The sequence below is a fragment of the Entelurus aequoreus genome, linkage group LG28 (genome assembly GCF_033978785.1).
Source record: "Entelurus aequoreus isolate RoL-2023_Sb linkage group LG28, RoL_Eaeq_v1.1, whole genome shotgun sequence".
Lineage (NCBI taxonomy): Eukaryota > Metazoa > Chordata > Actinopteri > Syngnathiformes > Syngnathidae > Entelurus > Entelurus aequoreus.
This window is the reverse complement of record NC_084758.1, coordinates 11,888,770-11,896,269: the sequence shown is the minus strand read 5'-3', so window position 1 is coordinate 11,896,269 and position 7,500 is coordinate 11,888,770. Positions and strand designations below refer to the sequence as shown.

The window sequence follows — 7,500 nt, the reverse complement described above, 5'->3', positions numbered from 1 at the left end:
ATATTTTTGCTGAAAGGATTTAGTAGAGAACATCGACGATAAAGTTTGCAACTTTTGGTCGCTGATAAAAAAAAGCCTTGCCTGTACCGGAAGTAGCGTGACGTCACAGGTTGAAAGGCTCCTCACATTTCCCCATTGTTTACACCAGCAGCGAGAGCGATTCGGACCGAGAAAGTGACGATTACCCCATTAATTTGAGCGAGGATGAAAGATTTGTGGATGAGGAACGTGAGAGTGAAGGACTAGAGTGCAGTGCAGGACGTATCTTTTTTCGCTCTGACCATAACTTAGGTACAAGGGTTCATTGGATTCCACACTTTCTCCTTTTTCTATTGTGGAAAACGGATTTGTATTTCAAACCACCTCGGATACTATATCCTCTTGAAAATGAGAGTCGAAAACGCGAAATGGACATTCACAGTGACTTTTATCTCCGGACATTCACAGTGACTTTTATCTCCACGACAATACATCGGCGAAACTCTTTAGCTACGGAGCTAACGTGATAGCATCGGGCTTAAATGCAGATAGAAACAAAAGAAATAAACCCCTGACTGGAAGGATAGACAGAAAATCAACAATACTATTAAACCATGGACCTGTAACTACACGGTTAATGCTTTCCAGCCTGGCGAAGCTTAACAATGCTGTTGCTAACGAAGCCATTGAAGTAGACTTAGCTATGGGACCTCGTCAGAGCTATGATAAAAACATTAGCGCTCCACCTACGCCAGCCCTCATCTGCTCATCAACACCCGTGCTCACCTGCGTTCCAGCGATCGACGGAGCGACGAAGGACTTCACCCGATCATCGATGCGGTCTGCAGCTAGCGTCGGATAGCATGTCTGCTATCCATATCAAAGTCCTCCTGGTTGTGTTGCTGTAGTCCGCCGCTAATACACCGATCCCACCTACAACTTTCTTCTTTGCAGTCTTCATTGTTCATTAAAGGTCTACCTTTAATGAACCACTACTACCGACCACGCAGTCTGATAGTTTATATATCAATGATGAAATCTTAACATTGCAACACATGCCAATACGGCCGGGTTAACTTATAAAGGGCAATTTTAAATTTGCCGCTAAACTTCCGGTTCGAAACGCCTCTGAGGATGACGTATGCGCGTGACGTAGCCCGGGGAACACGGGTATAGCTTCCACATTGAAGCCAATACGAAAAAGCTGTTTTCATCTCATTCTGGATGTATTCTGGACATCTGTGTTGGTGAATCTGTTGCAACTATGTTCATTGCATTATGGAGAAAGAAGCTGAGCAAGCAAAGAAGAAAGTTCTCGGTGCAAAGCGGACGTATTTTGCGAAGGAAGTCAGCAACACAACACAGCTGGTGTTTTATTGTTTACATTCCCGAAAGACGCAGTCAAGATCGAAGAACTCGGATAACAGAGACTCTTACCAGGAGGACTTTTGACTTCGATACACAGACGCCTGTAGAGAACTGGGACAACACAGACTCTTACCAGGATTACTTTGATTTGGATGACAAAGACGCAGACGTGCTACCGTGAGTATGCAGCTTTGGCCTCCAAACATTTGATCGCTTGACCGTACGTGCGCGTCACGTACGTAACTTTGTTTAAATATATAAGCTTTATGAACCTTGGGTTAGGTGAACGGTCCTTTTGGCTGAGTGAGTGTGTGTGTTGTGCAGGTGTTTGAATTGTATTGGCGTGTTCTATGGAGCTAGGAGCTAGCAGAGGAGCTAGGAGCTAGCATAACAAACACGTAGGTGTTTTTATGCAGGATTAATTTGTGGCATATTTAATATAAGCCTGGTTGTGTTGTGGCTAATAGAGTATATATATGTCTTGTGTTTATTTACTGTTTTAGTCATTCCCAGCTGAATATCAGGTACCGTGAGTAGCAGCTGCGCTTCCAAACATTTGATCGCTTGCCAGTACGAGCGCGTCACGTACGTTACTTTGTTTAAATATAGAAGCTTTATGAACCTTGGGTTAGGTGAACGGTCTTTTGGGCTGGGTCATTGTGTGTGTTGTGCAGGTGTTTGAATTGGATTGGCGGCTTATATGGAGCTAGGAGCTAGCATAGGAGCTAGGAGCTAGCATAACAAACACTGAGGTGTTTTTATGTAGGATTAATTTGTGGCATATTAAATATAAGCCTGGTTGTGTTGTGGCTAATAGAGTATATATATGTCTTGTGTTTATTTACTGTTGTTGTCATTCCCAGCTGAATATCAGGTCACCCCCGGCTCTCACAGCATCTTCCCTATCTGAATCGCTTCCACTCCCCACTAGTCCTTCACTTGCACTTTACTCATCCACAAATCTTTCATCCTCGCTCAAATTAATGGGGAAATTGTCCCTTTCTCGGTCCGAATCTCTCTCACTTCATGCGGCCATCATTGTAAACAATAGGGAACTTTGCGTATATGTTCAATTGACTACGTCACGCTACTTCCGGTAGGGGCAAGCCTTTTTTTTGTCAGGTACCAAAAGTTGCGATCTTTATTGTCGTTGTTCTATACTAAATCCTTTCAGCAAAAATATCGCAATATTGCGAAATGATCAAGTATGACACATAGAATAGATCTGCTATCCCCGTTTAAATAAAACAATTTCATTTCAGTAGGCCTTTAAACAAATTGCAAAAGATTCACCAACACAGATGTCCAGAATACTGTGGAATTTTGCGATGAAAACAGAGCTTTTTTGTATTGGATCCAATGGGTCCGAATACTTCCGTTTCAACCATTCACGTCACGCGCATACGTCATCATACATAGACGTTTTCAACCGGAAGTTTCGCGGGAAATTTAAAATTGCACTTTATAAGTTAACTCGGCCGTATTGGCATGTGTTGCAATGTTAAGATTTCATCATTGATATATAAACTATCAGACTGCGTGGTCGTTAGTAGTTGGTTTCAGTAGGCCTTTAAGGTCCCAAGAGCAACTGTGCAGACAATTGTTGGTAAGTATATAGTGCATGGCACAGTTTTGTCACTGCCACGATCAGGAAGAAACAGCAAGCTATCACCTGCTGCTGAGAGAAGACTCAACAGAGAACCACCAACGAGCAAGTCTGCAATGAATTGGTAGGTGCTGGAACACAGGTGTCAGTGTCCACAGTCAAGTGTGTTTTGCATCGCCATGGACTGAGAGGCTACCATTCAAGAAGCTCCAGAAGCGACACCTTCAGGCTCGCCTAAAGTTTGCTGCTGATCACATGGACAAAGATAAGACCTTCTGGAGGAAAGTTCTGTGGTCAGATGAAACAAAAATTGAGCTGTTTGGTCACAATACCCAGCAATATGTCCGCCCTGAAACCGGTAGGTTGTGAGTTCAAACCAAAGACTATAAAAATGGGAGCCATTACCTCCCTGCTTGGCACTCAGCATCAAGGGTTGGAATTGGGGGTTAAATCACCAAAAATGATTCCTGGGCGCGGCACCGCTGCTGCCCACTGCTCCCCTCACCTCCCAGGGGGTAATCAAGGGTGATGGGTCAAATGCAGAGAATAATTTCACCACACCTAGTGTGTGTGTGGCAATCAATGGTACTCTAACTTTAATATGTTTGGAGGAGAAAAGGTGAGGCTTTTAATCCCAGCAACACCATGCCTACCGGGGACAATAAAAAAGGAGGATTACCTCCAAATTCTTCAGGACAAGCTAAAATTATCAGCCCGGAGGTTGTGTCTTGGGCGCAGTTGGGTGTTCCAACAGGACAATGACCCCAAACACATGTCAAAAGTGGTAAAGGAATGGCTAGATTGAAGGTTTTAGAATGGCCTTTCCAAAGTATTGACTTAAACGTGTGGACAATGCTGAAGAAACAAGTCCATGTCAGAAAACCAACACATTTAGCTGAACTGCACCAATTTTGTCCAGAGGAGTGGTCAAAAATTCAAGCAAAAGCTTGAGGATGGCTACCAAAAGTGCCTTATTGCAGTGAAACTTGCCAAGGGACATGTAAGCAAATATTAAATGCCTACTGAAATGAGATTTTCTTATTTAAATGGGGATAGCAGATCCATTCTGTGTGTCATACTTGATCATTTCGCGATATTGCCATATTTTTGCTGAGAGGATTTAGTAGAGAACATCGACGATAAAGTTTGCAACTTTTGGTCGCTGATAAAAAAGCCTTGCCTGTACCGGAAGTAGCGTGACGTCACAGGTTGTGGAGCTCCTCACATCTGCACATTGTTTACAATCATGGCCACCAGCAGCGAGAGCGATTTGGACAGAGAAAGCGACGATTTCCCTATTAATTTGAGCGAGTATGAAATATTTGTGGATGAGGAAAGTGAGAGTGAAGGACTAGAGGGCAGTGGAAGCGATTCAGATAGGGAAGATGATGTGAGAGGCGGGTGGGACCTGATATTCAGCTGGGAATGACTAAAACAGTAAATAAACACAAGACATATATATATACTCAATATAGCCACAACACAACCAGGCTTATATTTAATATGCCACAAATTAATCCCGCATAACAAACACCTCCCCCCTCCCGTCCATATAACCCACCAATACAAATCAAACACCCGCACAACACACTCAATCCCACAGCCCAAAGTACCGTTCACCTCTGCAAAGTTCACACAGCACATATATTTCCCCAAAGTTACATACGTGACATGCACATAGCGGCACGCACGTATGGGCAAGCGATCAAATGTTTGGAAGCCGCAGCTGCGTACTCACGGTAGCGTGTATCCAACTCAAAGTCCTCCTGGAAAAAGACTCTGTTGTCCCAGGCCAATGGTAAAGCTTGACTGTCATCGTTCGGGAATGTAAACAATGAAACACCGGCTACATGTTTGTGTTGCTGCAGCCGGCCGCTAATACACCGCTTCCCACCTACAGCTTTCTTCCTTGCTATCTCCGTTGTTCATTAAACAAATTGCAAAAGATTCACCAACACAGATGTCCAGAATACTGTGGAATTTTGCGCTGAAAACAGACGACTTAATAGCTGGCCACAATGGTGTCCCAAAATGTCCGCTACAATCCGTGACGTCACGCGCAAACGTCATCACACCGAGGCGTTTTCGACAGGATATTTTGCGGGAAATTTAAAATTGCACTTTACTAATCTAACCCGGCCGTATTGGCATGTGTTGCAATGTTAAGATTTCGTCATTGATACATAAACTATCAGACTGCGTGGTCGGTAGTAGTGGCTTTCAGTAGGCCTTTAACATTGCTGTATGTAGACCCAGAATAAATTCATAAAAGAAGCAAACTTCATGAATGTTTTTGTGACCAACAAGTATGTGCTCCAATCACTCTATCACAAAAAAATAAGAGTTGTAGAAATGATTGGAAACTCAAGACAGCCATGACATGATGTTCTTTACAAGTGTATGTCAACTTTTGACCACGACTGTATATACACAGTAAAATGCCAAATATTGGCACTGATACTCGGGAGATCTCTACTACTCTGTAGAATTCTAACTATAATCATAAGTAATATCTTACCGCTGTTGGACATTTGGAACAAGTTGTTCTTTTCAAATTTCTTGAACACACTGCTTTTGATCTCCACAAACTGTGAAACGAGAAGAGCCAAAAAGCAAACGCAGTTAGCATCCAGCGTTCCTTTGCATTTTCTTATGAAAACAACATTAAACAGTGCAGTATGTCAATGGCATTTAAAATCCATCTGCATGAACACAAGCCAATGATATTTTGCAGAGCAGCGGCATGACATGTGCAGGCGTGTGTGCACTTACGTTGCTGGACATCATGATGGTGAGCAGGGACTTGTTGTGCGAGTTGAAGGCAACGTTGAGGGTGGAGGCTTGGACCATGATGAGGATGGCATGGAGGACTGAGGAATGGCCGCTCAGGAAAACAACTCAAGTCAAGTCTCAGGTGTACCTAATTCAAAGTCGTGAAGTCTGGCTGGCGCAAGTGCCAAGGAGAAGCCAGAGCTTGAAAATTCCCTCTCCTGTAGCATGTGGGAACACGTTGCCTTGGCAGTGAAATATGAAAATAGACACATTTGAGAATTATATTGATGATATAATTACCTGCCAGTAATTTGCCGCTTCTTTTTAAAGATCATTCATGGTTATGGTATTAGGTCATTTTGAACATGCATAAATGGTACATCACATATTTCCAGTTTCTCATCACAGCATCTCCGAAAAGGAGTAGGAAGAAGCAGAAGCAATTTCTAACACCGTTTTTGTACTCATTGTGTAACATGAACTGTGGAGAAATAAATAATGAAATGAGTACACGAACAAATAATAAAGGTTCTCATAAATAAATATGTCTATGAATTAGGGTAGTAGTATTGTACCGCCAGGGTTTCCCACACATTAATTTATTTGTGGCGGCCCGCCACGAAAGAATTATGTCCGCCACAAATTTTTAAAAAAAATTAATTTTTTTTTTAATTTTTTTTTTAAAAAACAACAAAAAAAACATTTTTTTTTTTTTTGTCCTCTCCAGCTTCTCAGGCAAATCATATAGTTGATGTAGATGCCCATATCGGCTGTTCAGATTTACTTTACAAAAGAGAAGTGTAGGATACTTCTCTTGTTGCCATATTTGTATTTGACTTTATTAAATGTATTTATATTAGAAACACAACATCTGTATATAACAAAGGGTGCAAAGTCTGCAGGCAGTAGGAAACACATGGTTAAGTGTAGGGAGCAAAACTGATGGCAGTCTAAAGTTCAAGATTTTTGGAGCTCTTTGTTCAGTGGATCAGATGTTTGATGAAGCTCTGTGTCTATCTACCACCACTACTGTTTTCTGTTTATTTGTTACTGACTGTGGCAGGACACCTCTGCCTCTGTTTCACTTTATGTTGCTGGTAAATAATATGGTTGTAGTAGTAGGCTAAAGTTAAATTATTTAGTATGCACTAATTAAAGGGGCAGAGCTTTAAGAGACATTTTAGCTTTTATATTTTATAAGATATATTTTTTGTAAGAACCACAATTAATAAATATATTTCAGTGAATAACTTATTGTTCAAATCTGTATATAAATATGTACATAAAGTGTTGTAATTATATTGTAAAATGGATGGATGGATGGACGTTTAAAACAAAACTGTTATTATTAATTAGTAAGTATACATTTTTTGAGCCTTTTTAGAGAAAATCAAATCATTGTAGTAAATTATGCAAATTACTCGATGATGTCATGGTGACCACGCCCATAGCCACGCCCCCCCCCCCCGCCACAGGTATCTTGGCAGTTTATGGGAAACACTGACCGCGATACTAATTAATCATATTCGGTACTATACCGCCTCTAAAATGTACTGGTCCCCGCACCCTCTTTTTTAACAGGCGTGACGGCGCGTCTTCACGCGGTGACATTGCTGGTTTTACGAGCAGAGGAGCATGTTGGGTAGCGCACACTCACAGAGTACTTACAAGCAGACAGGGTGTGTAGACAGAAAAGGGAGAATGGAGGCATTTTGGTGTAAAAAGTCAAGATAAAGTAAAGATAAATCACTAATCCTGGCCTCCATGGTGACAAA

The 7,500-nt window shown here is 41.8% G+C and overlaps 1 pseudogene; it reads right to left on the bottom strand.

Annotated features, from left to right (window-relative positions):
* Positions 1 to 7,500, bottom strand: part of LOC133644940 (transmembrane anterior posterior transformation protein 1 homolog) — an 81,172-nt pseudogene that overhangs the window by 32,241 nt on the left and 41,431 nt on the right.